This window comes from Anabrus simplex, chromosome 7 (assembly GCF_040414725.1).
Source record: "Anabrus simplex isolate iqAnaSimp1 chromosome 7, ASM4041472v1, whole genome shotgun sequence".
Lineage (NCBI taxonomy): Eukaryota > Metazoa > Arthropoda > Insecta > Orthoptera > Tettigoniidae > Anabrus > Anabrus simplex.
This window is the reverse complement of record NC_090271.1, coordinates 347,634,777-347,648,765: the sequence shown is the minus strand read 5'-3', so window position 1 is coordinate 347,648,765 and position 13,989 is coordinate 347,634,777. Positions and strand designations below refer to the sequence as shown.

General features: G+C 38.9%; 1 protein-coding gene across 5 annotated transcripts in view; it reads left to right on the top strand.

Moving 5' to 3' along the window:
• Positions 1 to 1,779: 1,779 nt before the first annotated feature.
• Socs36E (Suppressor of cytokine signaling at 36E) overlaps positions 1,780 to 13,989 on the top strand; it is a 66,744-nt gene continuing 54,534 nt past the window's right edge. For 2 of the 5 annotated variants that reach the window (XM_067151859.2, XM_067151860.2), the window contains exon 1: positions 1,780 to 2,047. The gene's annotated coding sequence lies outside the window, so the exon portion shown is untranslated. Of the gene's footprint in view, positions 2,048 to 2,215; positions 2,304 to 13,989 lie in introns of those variants that run through there. The other 3 variants (XM_067151861.2, XM_067151864.2, XM_067151863.2) reach the window with 3 other exon arrangements.

Sequence of the window (13,989 nt, the reverse complement as noted above, 5' to 3'; positions counted from 1 at the left end):
GAGAAATCGCATTTTAATAGGCACGTGATTTCACATTTTGGTCTTCCTACATGCTCCTGGGAGGTGAAATTATGGATTGTATACATGCCTTTTGTGGACCATTCATATGTTAGCATTGTCTCAGTTAAAATAGCAATACCGTAAGTCATGAAGTAGTTATCAGGGAGCATATTGCTTGCATTTGTCAGGCCTTCTATATTCCAAAGTAATGTCCTAATTTGTATCTGTGTGGTGCATCCTGTGCATTGGCTTCCAATATGTGCAAAATAATTACTGCTAGTCAAGTTTTATTCCCTCAGTTCTCCTACTCCGAAACCGATACTGTCTTACGAGCGCACCAGAATGCGGGTGAGCTTGTTCGTTCTAGTTCATCGAACCATATTCCAATTTTAAAAGCTTTAAAGTAGCCTTTACTTTGCAGCTCATCACTCTGTACTTCACCTGTTATACCTTGTTTCTACATATGCCTTTTAAGTTTATCAGTTGTGGTATCCCGATGTAACTTTCCCACGTAAAGCCAGGCACGTCTTTCTCCTGTTAGTAATTCGGCACTTGAAGGGTCCATTGCGCCCACAACGGCAATACCTACTGTCCTTTCAATCAATCAATCACTACTGATCTGCATTTAGGGCAGTCGCCCAGGTGGCAGATTCCCTATCTGTTGTTTTCCTAGCCTTATCTTAAATGATTGCAAAGAAATTGCAAATTTATTGATCATCTCCCTTGGTAAGTTATTCCAATCCCTAACTCCCCTTCCTATAAACGAATATTTGCCCCAATTTGTCCTCTTGAATTCCAAATTTATCTTCATATTGTGATCTTTCCTACTTTTAAAGACACCATCCAAACTTATTCGTCTACCGATGTCCTCCCACGCCATCTCTCCACTGACAGCTCGGAACATACCACTTAATCGAGCAGCTCGTCTCCTTTCTACCAAGTCTTCCCAGCCCAAACTTTGCAACATTTTTGTAACGTTACTCTTTTGTCGGAAATCGCCCAGAACAAATCGAGCTGCTTTTCTTTGGATTTTTTCCAGTTCCTGAATCAAGTAATCCTGGTAAGGGTCCCTTATTGCCTTCTACTTACCTCTTGGTATCCCATTCTAAATTCAATTTAAATTTGTCATGAACCTTCTCTGTTGATGGATTTACACTACATTCTTCAATCTCAAATTTTCCTGGATTGTTCTGCTTCTTGTTTATCGTAATTTTCCGCCTTTCTCTAATGATTGAGGAGTGAGAATTGTTGTGAGCTTCAAGGCTTCTCTGCTCTAGGATTACGGATTCATCATATAAATTCACAGGTACTTTCACTGTCGTCAGTTGCTCCGTTTGTTGTAACTGAGCTTCTAGAATAAGGGAAATTTTCTGCATCAAATTCTCAGCGATATCATTCATTTTTTCTTTCAGCTCCTTACAGGACTTTATGCTTTCTCTGATAATCTGGTGTTTTTAACCTGGTATTTTGTCCTTGTTACATTTGTAACAGTGATATGTATGTAACTGTGATAAAGTAACTGCCACGTTATTTTCCAGCCATTTCTAGTGTGAGATCCACTCGTGAATTTCGGCAGGTCCTGGTTTGTTCATTTTATCCGTAAATGTGCATTTCATTGTGTTTTCCTGGTTGTTTAAACCTGACATATTTCACTATTTCGTTATTCATTTAAATAATAACACTGCGCTTAGTCACACGTTCTTACTCTACTCGTCAGGAGAGCCCGATGTTTACTCTAAGCTGGTTCAATGTTTGTGTACACATCGGTAGAGTTATTTATTCTTTGATGTTTGTAAATGAATACTAATTGAGGCTTGATGAAATTTCCTTCATCACGTTAAATTTTATACTCTTCAAGGCAATGGTTGGCGTTTATTATGAAGAATGTGTTCGTATATGGTGCACATGAAATATTTTCGTTATGGGATTTGTTTAAGAATGGACTGTTAGTGTGTTCTTTCAGTAACGGGATAATATTTCATGTGAGTAGCGTTAGTACTCTGCACATTGATATGTATGCGTATGATGCTGCCTTTCGTTAGGAATGGTGAGTATTTATTATAGGACTGCTGGTATACTTGTCATGCAAGGCAATCTCAAAGTGGAGTGAGATGCCATTGTTGTGTTGCTTTACTGTAAATCGTTTGTAATGAAAAGGGCCTACTCCATTGATGTTGCCATTCATTAGAGTAGTACAAGATGGCCACCATAGTTCATTCATTCGGCAATATGTTGTCCTTTAAAAAGTAGTGGATGACCTAACAGACAAGCCATTTGGTGATCGTTCTTGTGCGTGTGTGTTTGTATGTTAGCTGTAATGTATTAAGTAGGATTGATATTGTTCTATCTTGATATGTTTTCTGGTCGACGAGCTGTGGAAGATATTAGCACTGGGTTTTGCTAATGAAATTTGAAAGTGTTCTTCCACATTTCTGTTGTACTCTGAACCGATTTCACTTCCGTAATGTTTTACAAATTCCTTTCTATTGTGTAATTGATTCATATTTAAGGTCAGTAAATCACCACTGATCGGCATATAGGGCTGTCACCCAGGTAGATTGATTCCCTATCAGTAATTTATCTAGTCCTTTCTTAAATAATGTCAAAGAATTTGGAAATTTATTGACGTTATTCTAAACCCTAACTGCTTCTCCTATAAATGAATATTTATGTGCCAACGTTTGACACATTGATGTGATTGGTATCTTAGAGCAGACCTGTTTTAAAAAATGGCCTGCCAGCCAGACCTCAGTTTACAATATTTCACAACATAATTTAATTCAGTATCTGAGCACTGATAAGTGCTAGAGAAATCAATATTAATCAGAATCCAAATTTTGCTGGGAATATTAATCCTTCAGATGACTAGAGCATATATGTCACTGTATGGGACACTTACAAGGATTATTTGATTCAGGAACTAGAAGAAATCCAAAGAAAAAGCAGCACAATTTGTTATGGATTATTTCCGACGAAAGAGTAGTATTACAAAAATGTTGCAAACCTTGGACTGGAAAGACTTGTGTGTATAAGCTGCTGGACAAAAAGGTGAAGAGGTGGTGTGTTTTTTTTTTTGTTGGAAAGATTACAATTTGAAGATAAAGGTATAATTCAATGGAACGAATTGGGCCAATATTTGTTTATAGTCAAGAGGAGTTGAAAATTGGAATAATTTACAAAGATTTGATCGTGGGAAACACATTTTACAGATATCCTACAATCCAGAGATACCAGGCAGCAAAATGATGAAATAATTCCTTAGAAGTGGACCGGTTCACAATAAGTGAAATAGAGAAGAGAGTACGAAAAAAGCAAGGCGGAAAAGCAGCTGTTTATGATTTGATTTTGTATGAGCATATCAAAGCAAGCTGGGCGACACTGAAAGAACAGTTATCAGAGCTATTGAATAAATGTCTAACTGAAGGAATTATAATAAGAATAAATTGCGCACAAATGTGCATTACATTTTAGAGTAATCCAATAAGGAAACTGTTCTCTTACTGCATTCACTAAAATGGTATCGATCACATCGTTTGTTACATCACGCACTGCACAGATGGGTCATGAAAACCAGCTTGTACGCACAGTTTGTGATGGAAACCATGTATGGCCAATCTGTTCAGAGCACTCCTCAGTTCGTTGTCGGCCCAGTCCAGTTTCGATTAATCATTGCGTCCGTCCGGTAGAATTCAAAATCAATTTCCGCTCGTTTTCTTCGTCTAATATGAAGTAGTTCTTGTTCTTGTCGTGTGGAGGGTAATTGTAGTCTCATTCTTATGTCTTCCATAAGGAAGGTTTCTCTGGCTAGCTCATAAGCAAGTCTTGATTGTGACATTTTGGAAATACCTAAAATTCTTTTCAAGAATCTTGCCTTGACATTCTCAATAACTCGAAGGTCAGATAGAGTTAGATGTTCCCAAATTAGCTCCAAACCGTATGTCAGGGCAGGTAGAACCTTTGCATAGAACAGCGTCATGGCTGTATTTAGACAGTTTAGTGGGTTCCTTCATATCATATCTATTTCTGATGACTGCCAATGACCTTTCTCTTACATGAATTCTAAAAGAAGTAGAAGAGGGCTGGAGCGTAATCCCCAAGTATTTGAATGAATTCACGACTTCCAGGGCTGTTTCACTACTTGTTATCCTGTCGTTTGCTGCTATTCTCCCTCCTTTCTGGAAAATCATTTGGACTGTTTTCTTTCTGTTGATTATGAGACTGTTCATGTCGGCATACTCATTGAGCTTATCCATTACAGCTTGTAGGTCATCTCTGTTGTTCGATCCTATTGCTGTCATCTGCATACTGGTACATCACAACTGATGTGTTGTGGTTGATATTTGTGATATCTGCTAAGGCTATGTTAAATAGTATCGGACTAAGGGGGTCCCCTTGCAATACCCTGTTGCTTTGTATAATGGCTGCTGAGGATGCTTTGCCATCTTGTATCGTGACCCTGTTGTAAGCAAGTAATGTTATTTATGGCTATGGTTAGTGGGTTGTCTGCTCCAATCATATTCGCTAGTTTTCTAAGGAGTATTTCTCTGTTTAAGAGGTCAAAAGCCTTCTTAAAATCCACAAAGATTACATAAAATTTCCCCTTTGACCACCTCATTGATTCACGTATATTGTCCAAGAGATTCTTGACTGCATGTAATGTCCCTCTTCCTTTCATGAAACCAAATTGCAGTTCGGGGATCATAGTTCCTGTTTCTGCAATTAGTCTCTTCTCTAGGATCTTGCATAGGCCTTATAAATGTTATTTTCGAGGGCAATACCTCTATACGAATCAGGATCATCCCTGTCTCCTTTGCCTTTGAAGAGCATTTTGATATGCGACTGTCTCCAACCTTCAGGTATTTTTCCTGTCGTCAAACACGCGTTGAACAGAGTGATCCATGTATGAAGCAGAATGTCACAGGTGTCTTTCAGATTTTCATTGAAAACTCCATCTGGGCCAACTGCCTTCTTATTTTTAATGGACTGGATAGCAGTTTTGACTTCCTCCTGATCTATAGGTCTTGTTGTACAATATAGATTTTCTCGAAGTGGGAGAGCTATGTCAAGATTTTGCTGATTAAGGATCTCCGAGAAATGTTTCTCCCATGTAGCCATTGGGAATTCGGGAGAAAGGCACGTAACTCGTTGTTTGAGAGCAATGTAAGGGTCTTTCATAGCATCTTGGGCTTGCAATTTAGCCTTTTTTTCTAGGTATTTCGCCTTCTTTTGTTTGAGTAGATCCTTATATGTTTTTTCCTTTTCACTGCATACTCAGCATATGTGGATTCCCCACCTGTTTTCCGTGCTTTGTGTGAAAGGTCCAAAGTATCTTGTCTGGCTGTGAAGCACTCCTTGTCGAACCATGGCTTGGCGAACCTCGGAGTCTTCTTGATTTGTGCTTTCTTTATGAGGTCTAGAACACTATCCAGAGCAGCGTCAATCATTCCTTCATTTATCATCTGAGATACTCTTTCCAAGTCTTCTTTTCCATCCTCTATGATAGACATACACACATTCCTTGTAATGCATAGATTAGGGCTCTTCTTGGTTACTGGATTTTGATTTCCTAGCTCAACTTTAATAGCGACAGGTATGTGCTTCCTAAGAACTGCTGTCGGATGTGAGGCCATAACCTCTCGATCAAGAATTGTTAGGCAACGTCCTTTGACAAAAAAAGATCAACAGTACTTTTACCATTTGGAGCCATTTAGGTTACTTCTTCTGCTTTATTTACTAGTTTATAGCCTTCATCTTGTAGGTAATCAAGAATAATGTTAGTTTTATGATCAGTTTTGTCTAAACGACAGTTAATGTCGCCCCCCAGAATCACATTTCTGTCATCTTTTACCGCTGTTATTGCCTTAACTATATGTTCCATTGCATCGTCTGCTGGTCTAGCTGGGCTAATGTAGATACCGATGATGGTTATTTTTTCCATCTCAATTATTAGCATATGATCGTCTTTATGGACTTCCCTTGGTGTGCCTATGCCTTCTCCATACAATATACTAACTCCTCCTTTGGGCCTTCCTCGCTCCTTTGGTGTGGCTAGAACATGTCTGCTGTAAAACTGTGGAAAACTTAGGTGTTCCAGTAGAAAAGTCTCGGTAAGTATGGCTATATCAAACTGTTGCCAGAAATTATCAGGAAGGGAAGAACAAAGAGATTTTAAACCTTCCACATTCCAAAGAATAATGTCCAAATTTAGTGCCTTAGTCTTGTCGTGTGATCTTATTTTAGACTTACAACTGTACACCGGCTCTTCCTCTTGAGAGACGAAAAGGCCGAACTAAGATTCACTGAGGCCAGAAGTTTTCGTCCTGTAATGAATAAAGGTATCTCAAATCCACTCCTATTTTGAATGCCTTGTTTGATCCTTTTGTTTGTAATGACTCGCATTCGATATCTCCAAGGATACCATTTGTTCGGAGGAAGTTTATTATAGATTCCGACTCTGTTTCTTTGTGGAGCCTTCCCATATACATCCACGCTTTCTTGGGAGCTGCCTGTAGCTGTCCTAAATTTGGTTTAGTTCCGATTATTGTGCCCCCTTTTGCATGCCCAATTCTATTCCGTAATGTTGTTGGTCTTCTTTCATGGTTAATCCATGGTCCAGTATTGCCCTGATTGGCATCATCGTTTGTTTTTTCTGCCATATTAGTATTTTCTGTCATATTTTCGTTACAGTTGTCAAGGAAATTCTTGCTGCATTTTTCCTGAGTACCTCGTTTATGATTATGAGAGTGGTCCTCGATTATCGTGTTATCACCTGGTACCTGTAATCGTGGCTTCCCGTGCATTATAGTGCTTGGTACTTGGGAAATGGGAGATTTGGTTTGTTGGTCCATGCTGCTTTGTGAGAGTTGTTTCACCTTGACTACAATATTGTAGTTGATCCCGATTGTGTGCAGAATTTTCATCTATTTTTGGAGTTGCAGGATTTCGTATTTCTTTCTGTTTTCTCTTGTTTGGCAGTGAGGGCCAACTCGCACTTTCAGTGTTTTTGAGATGGTCTGCTAGAGTTTCAGATTGTTTCACTTGTACCTCAAATATTTGTGCTAGTTTCGTTAGTAATGTCTTATTTAGGGCATCAATAGAAGATTTAACATCTGCTATTTCACCTTTAATTTCCGATTTGTTCGGTATCATGTCCAGTCTCTGAGCCAGGCTCTCAATTTTGTCACCTGCCACTTGCTTTTTGTTAATTATCTCATGCTTGCACTTTTCACACATCCATAATAATTTGCAGTTTTTACGTTTCAACATTTCAAATTCACCTGAGGTCATTAAAGTGCACTCCTTGTGATGCCATCTTTCGCAAATCTCGTCACATTGTATAGATATATCTTCCTCTCTTACTCTTTTGTTGCAAGTTCCGCAAGTTACCACTTCAACGCCGCACCCTGATGTGGCCATCACTTTCGTACTATCTAAGCTATAACTTCTTTGAATGCAAGATTTTGGTTTCTTGTTTTCACTCGTATGCGGAAATTTGTTACACGATTATCCTAACCATACACACAAATTAGCTCAAGGATAACACTTGTAGCACTTGTATAGATTCTGATGTAATTGATCTTATACAATACCTGAAACTTCACTTAAATTCACTATTATTCAATACAATTTACGACCATCCAAATTACCATATTGATATCGCTCTTCTTTTTTTTTTTGCATTTCAACTGAAGGAATTATACCCCATAGATGGAGACATTCCATATTTAAAATTCTGCATAAAGGAAAGGGAGACGTAATTAACCCAAACTCTTATCGTGGAACTGCATTAGAAAACACACTATTTAAAATCTTCACAGGACTAATATAAAAGAGATTAGAAAAACTAGTTGAGTGTTGCATCCTGGAGGAACAGTGGTTTCAGGGCCGGAAGATCGACTCTTCATACGATTAAATGTCTTCTTGAAGAAACACTTAGAATACCAAAAAGGAAGCTATATGCTGTTTTCATAGCCTTTTCAAAAGCATTTGACTTGATCAGCAGCAGACTGATATAGGATAAGTTAGAAAACATCATAGATCATTTTATCTTGCGGATTATCAGAACTATTTTATCAGAGAATGATGTTGGTCATCATCAATTTTCCACTCCAATCGCCTGGGTGTGATAAATGATGTCAGTGTGGATAATTTATTAATATGGAAACCCATAGTGCAGACTGTAGCAGTACTTCAAGGAGACCCTATCAGCCCTTTATTATTTAATAAAGGAACCCATGATGATGTACAAGCCACCGCCTCAGAACAAGTCAAGATTTTAATCTATGCAGACGACGTGGTCTTGGTTTCGCCGAATCTAGGACAGTTGCAGGAATCCATGGACAAACTGAGTGGTCTGAAGAGAATTAACTATCAACAAAAATAAGACTGTAGATATGATATTCAGAAGTGGAGGCAGAACCTCAGGCAAAGAAACTTTAACATGTGGGGACGCCAAAATTAACCCGGCAGTGATCGCTAGGATGAAAGTAATGCGAGTGGTCGCATGTTGAGCAAAATGCTCACGGCATGATTTGACGTGTTTACATAATAAATACCAACCGATTCCAAGCGTAAATCTATTAACACATTAAATGAACCTAAGAATAAATCTCAAATGGTTATAAAGAACTCTAAATATTACAAATAAAGTTACAAATAGTAATAAATCTAAAATGGTTATAACTGTATCTGGAAAAAACGATTCCTAACTTTCTAAAATAGTGTGTGCGTCTTTCGCAATGCTCTTTACACAAGGAGGATGAATCACTATATTTTCAGCACAAGTATGTGAGCGTGGATTTCTTCTTGGTGGATGTCTGCCTCACTTTGTCACCTTATCTTTCACTTTATAAACATTGTCACTAAACATGAAATTCTCATTTATCTCCAACATATGTTGTTCACCAGCAGCAGATTGCTTTCCAGATACGGTTCCATCAGCACATTCTTTTGGCTCAGACTGTTCAGTGTCCATATTAAGTTCACTGTGTTCAGTTTCACAGTCCAAGTGACTTTTTTCGCCCTCAAGTTGATCACTAGGAATTTCATCAAACCAAGCTAAATGTCACGACTTGAAGCCATCGTCGCACTAATTACACAACACATGTGAGGGTGCAGATGAGGATGAAGTTGACAAGTTTTATGAAGCATTGAGCGACATCGTGGTCAGGGTCAACAGTAAGGATAGAATAGTGCTAATGGGCGATTTCAATGCGAGAATTGGGAATAGAACTGAAGGATACGAAAGGGTGATTGGTAAATGTGGGGAAGATATGGAAGCTAATGGGAATGGGAAGCGTTTGCTGGACTTCTGTGCTAGTATGGGTTTAGCTGTTACGAATACATTCTTTAAGCATAAGGCCATTCACCGCATCACATGGGAGGCTAGGGGTACCAGATCCATAATAGACTATATCTTAACAGACTTTGAATTCAGGAAATCTGTTAGGAATGTACGGATTTTTCGATGATACAGACCACTATCTGGTCTGTAGTGAACTGAGTATCTCTAGGCCTAGGGTAGAGAAAGTGAAATCTGTCTGCAAACGAATACGGGTAGAAATCTCCAGGACGAGGAAAGTAGACAGAAGTACATGGATATGATTAGTGAGAAGTTTCGAACAGTAGACAGTAAGCAGGATCAGGATATAGAAAGTGAATGGGTGGCATACAGGGATGCTGTAGTAGAAACAGCAAGGGAATGCCTAGGAACAACTGTGTGTAAAGATGGGAAAAGGCAAACATCTTGGTGGAATGATGAAGTGAGAGTAGCCTGTAAACGTAAAAAGGCTTAGGGCCTATCAGAAATGGCTCCAAACAAGGGCCGGGCCAGACAGGGATTTGTACGTAGATGAAAGAAACAGAACGAAACAAATAGTTGTTGAATCCAAAAAGAAGTCATGGGAAGATTTTGGTGATACCCTGGAAAGGCTAGGTCAAGCAGCAGGGAAACCTTTCTGGACAGTTATAAAGAATCTTAGGAAGGGAGGGAAAAAGGAAATGAACAGTGTTTTGAGTAATGCAGGTGAACTCATAAGAGATCAGGAAATCACTGGAGAGGTGGAGGGAATATTTTGAACATATTCTCAATGTAAAAGGAAATCATCATGGTGGTGTTGCAAACAGCCAAGCTCATGGGGAGGAGGAAAATAATGTTGGTGAAATTATGCTTGAGGACGTGAAAAGGATAGTAAATAAACTCCATTGTCATAAAGCAGCAGGAATAGATGAAATTAGACCTGAAATGGTGAAGTATAGTGGGAAGGCAGTGATGAAATGGCTTCATAGAGTAGTATAATTAGCGTGGAGTGTTGGTAAGGTACCTTCAGATTGGACAAAAGCAGTAATTACACCTATCTATAAGCAAGGGAACAGGAAGGATTGCAACAACTATCGAGGTATATCATAGATTAGTATACCAGGCAAAGTATTCACTGGCATCTTGGAAGGGAGAGTGCAATCAGTCGTTGAGAGGAAGTTGGATGAAAACCAGTGTGGTTTCAGACCACAGAGAGGCTGTCAGGATCAGATTTTCAGCATGCGCCAGGTAATTGAAAAATGCTACGAGAGGAATAGGCAGTTGTGTTCATGTTTCGTAGATCTAGAGAAAGCATATGACAGGGTACCGAGGGAAAAGATGTTCACTATACTGGGGGACTATGGAATTAAAGGTAGATTATTAAAATCAATCAAAGGCATTTATGTTGTCAATTGGGCTTCAGTGAGAATCGATGGTAGAATGAGTTCTTGGTTCAGGGTACTTACACTAGTTAGACAAGGCTGTAATCTTTCACCTTTGCTGTTCGTAGTTTACATGGATCATCTGCTGAAAGGTATAAAATGGCCGGGAGTAATTCAGTTAGGTGGAAATGTAGTGAGCAGTTTGGCCTATGCTGACGACTTGGTCTTAATGACAGACTGTGCCGAAAGCCTGCAGTCTAATATCTTGGAACTTGACAATAGGTGCAATGAGTATGCTATGAAAATTAGCCTCTCGAAGACTAAATTGATGTCAGTAGGTAAGAAATTCAACAGAATTGAATGTCAGATTTGTGATACAAAGCTAGAACAGGTCGATAATTTCAAGTATTTAGGTTGTGTGTTCTCCCAGGATGGTAATATAGTAAGTGAGATTGAATCAAGGTGTAGTAAAGCTAATGCAGTGAGCTCGCAGTTGCGATCAGCAGTATTCTGTAAGAAGGAAGTCAGCTCCCAGACGAAACTATCTTTACATCGGTCTGTTTTCAGGCCAACTTTGCTTTACGGGAGCGAAAGCTGGGTGGACTCAGGATATCTTATTCATAAGTTAGAAGTAACGGACATGAAAGTAGCAAGAATGATTGCTGGCACAAACAGGTGGGAACAATGGCAAGAGGGTATTCGGAATGAGAAGATAAAGGCTAATTTAGGAATGAACTCGATGGATGAAGCTGTTCGCATAAACCGGCTTCGGTGGTGGGGTCATGTGAGGCGAATGGAGGAGGATAGGTTACCTAGGAGAATAATGGACTCTGCTATGGAGGGTAAGAGAAGTAGAGTAGGCCAAGACGACGATGGTTAGACTCGGTTTCTAACGATTTAAAGATAAGAGGTATAGAACTAAATGAGGCCACAACACTAGTTGCAAATCGAGGATTGTAGCGACGTTTAGTAAATTCTCAGAGGCTTGCAGACTGAACGCTGAAAGGCATAACAGTGTATAATGATAATGTATGTATGAATACAATAAGTTGCAAAAAACTGTTTCAACTATGAAACAACAAACAATACCAAAACTATTACACACAAATTACCGCAAACGTGACTGGTCGTGCGTGAAGCAAAATGCTCATCGTTGACGGTCGCTGATAATTCCTCCATCGCTATCCTTTCTCAAGGCGACAGATGTGCGTTTTAATGTATCCATCCTTCTCTCAAAACTGCAGTGCGAAGGTACACCAGGGCTCAAGTTCGAAACTACACGCTGTTTAAAAGAGCAAATGAATTTCAATGACCGGGAGCATTTTGCTCATATAGCGACCACTAGCGGGTTAACATAGTCGATAAACATTTAGGAATAACTGTTTAGACCAGAGGGATAGTGTTCACGGAACACATCAGAGAGGGAACTATAGCTGGAATATTGGCAATCAACAGCATCAAGCACTTAAACCAGAACTCTATTGGCACAGCAAGGATTTTTTTAGGGTTAAAATAACACCTGTGGTTACCTATGGAATTCATTTGGGACTGTCTTAGCAAACAGGACTTAAAAGAGTTGGAGAAGGTAAAATCAGTCTACCAAAAGAGATTTCTAAGTGTATCAAAATTCACCCCATCTCGTTTAGTATATGAAATGACAAGTGAAAACTTCTTTATTGATGATCTTCGGATTCAGGTGCATCTGCCTTACACTAAGAGGTACGGAGACCTCTTGGACGAATTGAAGAGAAAGAAAGAAGAAACATGAGAAGAATTCTAATCTACTGATGCGATGACGACAGAGTGGACAGATAGTGGTTACAAATCGAGATATTCAGGGACCCGCTTTGCTGTTCACGCATTTCATCATAAGTGCTGCCAACGTAAGACATATCGTTTACCAGATCTGCATTGTGTGTGCTAGTGGTGTGGCAAGCAATGTGATAGATATCAAACCTCTCATTGTCAGAAAAGAAATATGTCCTTGACTGAATTAAGTAAGGAATAATTCATTTGTATATACCTTGTAATTACTTTTGGCCATTCGCCACATTAAACAGTATTATAGTTTACAAAGAGATGATATATTTCCAATTTTCTTTTTTGAAATTATTTAAGAAAAGGCTAGTGTAAGGAAATATGCTACCTGTGCAACTGCCCTAAAAGTGGATCAGTGGCTGTTGATTGAAGTGATTGATTGGAACACTTAAAATACATGGTTGGTGTATAACCTTAGGAGTTTCCCAAGGGAGGTGAAGTTGGAACTAATCATTGCATAGAGCTAATGTGTGAAGTGCAACCATTATAAGATAATACTAGGAGAATAGGCCTACTTCTGTTTAACACTGACATTGTTACAGTGGCATTCCTTGAAATAACACAACATAAATAACAGTATCTATGAAACATTCAGGTAAAGAGAAACGTGTTTTATAGTGCTGACACTTGAGAACCTCGTATAATCCTCACTTTTATAGCACTGTGGCATAAAATTTGAGTTAGTGGTATGTGATGAACGTTGGGGAACACAAGTTATGAATGTGAAACCTTCTGGAATGTCAAATTATCAGCCTCCTTTCAGTATTCTATGTATGCTGAGTAAAGCTAGGCATAGGGGGTAGGCTTGGTTCATATGTGTGTAGCGCATCAGTTGCTCACCAGATGTGTGTTTGTATAAATTTAAATATCACAATTGGTTAAAATGGGTAGCTTCCCATGAGTGGCAGGTGCATCTTTCATTTGAGTGTTTTACTGCCTTTGTCTCATGGAACAAATGGTAACACTTGGCTAACGAGGGTGCATGTTTAGGAATGAGGAAGTAGTGCAAAAATGATGTGAAGAGATACCTGAAGTAGCAGAGGAGAGATCTTTCCTTTATGCTTGATTATGTAGAAAAAAATAAAACTGATACTATGTCATTGTGGGAAATGTGACCATTTTTGGTTCCTATTGGCCAGAGCAGTTTATTATTGTCTCTAATCGAACTTGCATCATGTGTGACCACATTCTGTGAAGGTAATGGATTTATTTATTTATTTATTTATTTATTTATTTATTTATTTATTTAGCGTATGGTCCATACAATCAAGTTGAGTTCAGATATAAATTATATACATATTTACATAACAAGAAAACAATGAACAAGAAAAGGCTCCCTACAACTGAATGCCAAGATCACTGATCCACTGTATTGCTTCTGGAGTTGCCATCAGGAAATCCAGTTTGCTGCCTGTGTATTCCCGTGTTTCACACTCTCTGACAATATGATGTATGGTTTGTCGTGCAGCTCCACAGTCACATGCGGGTGTC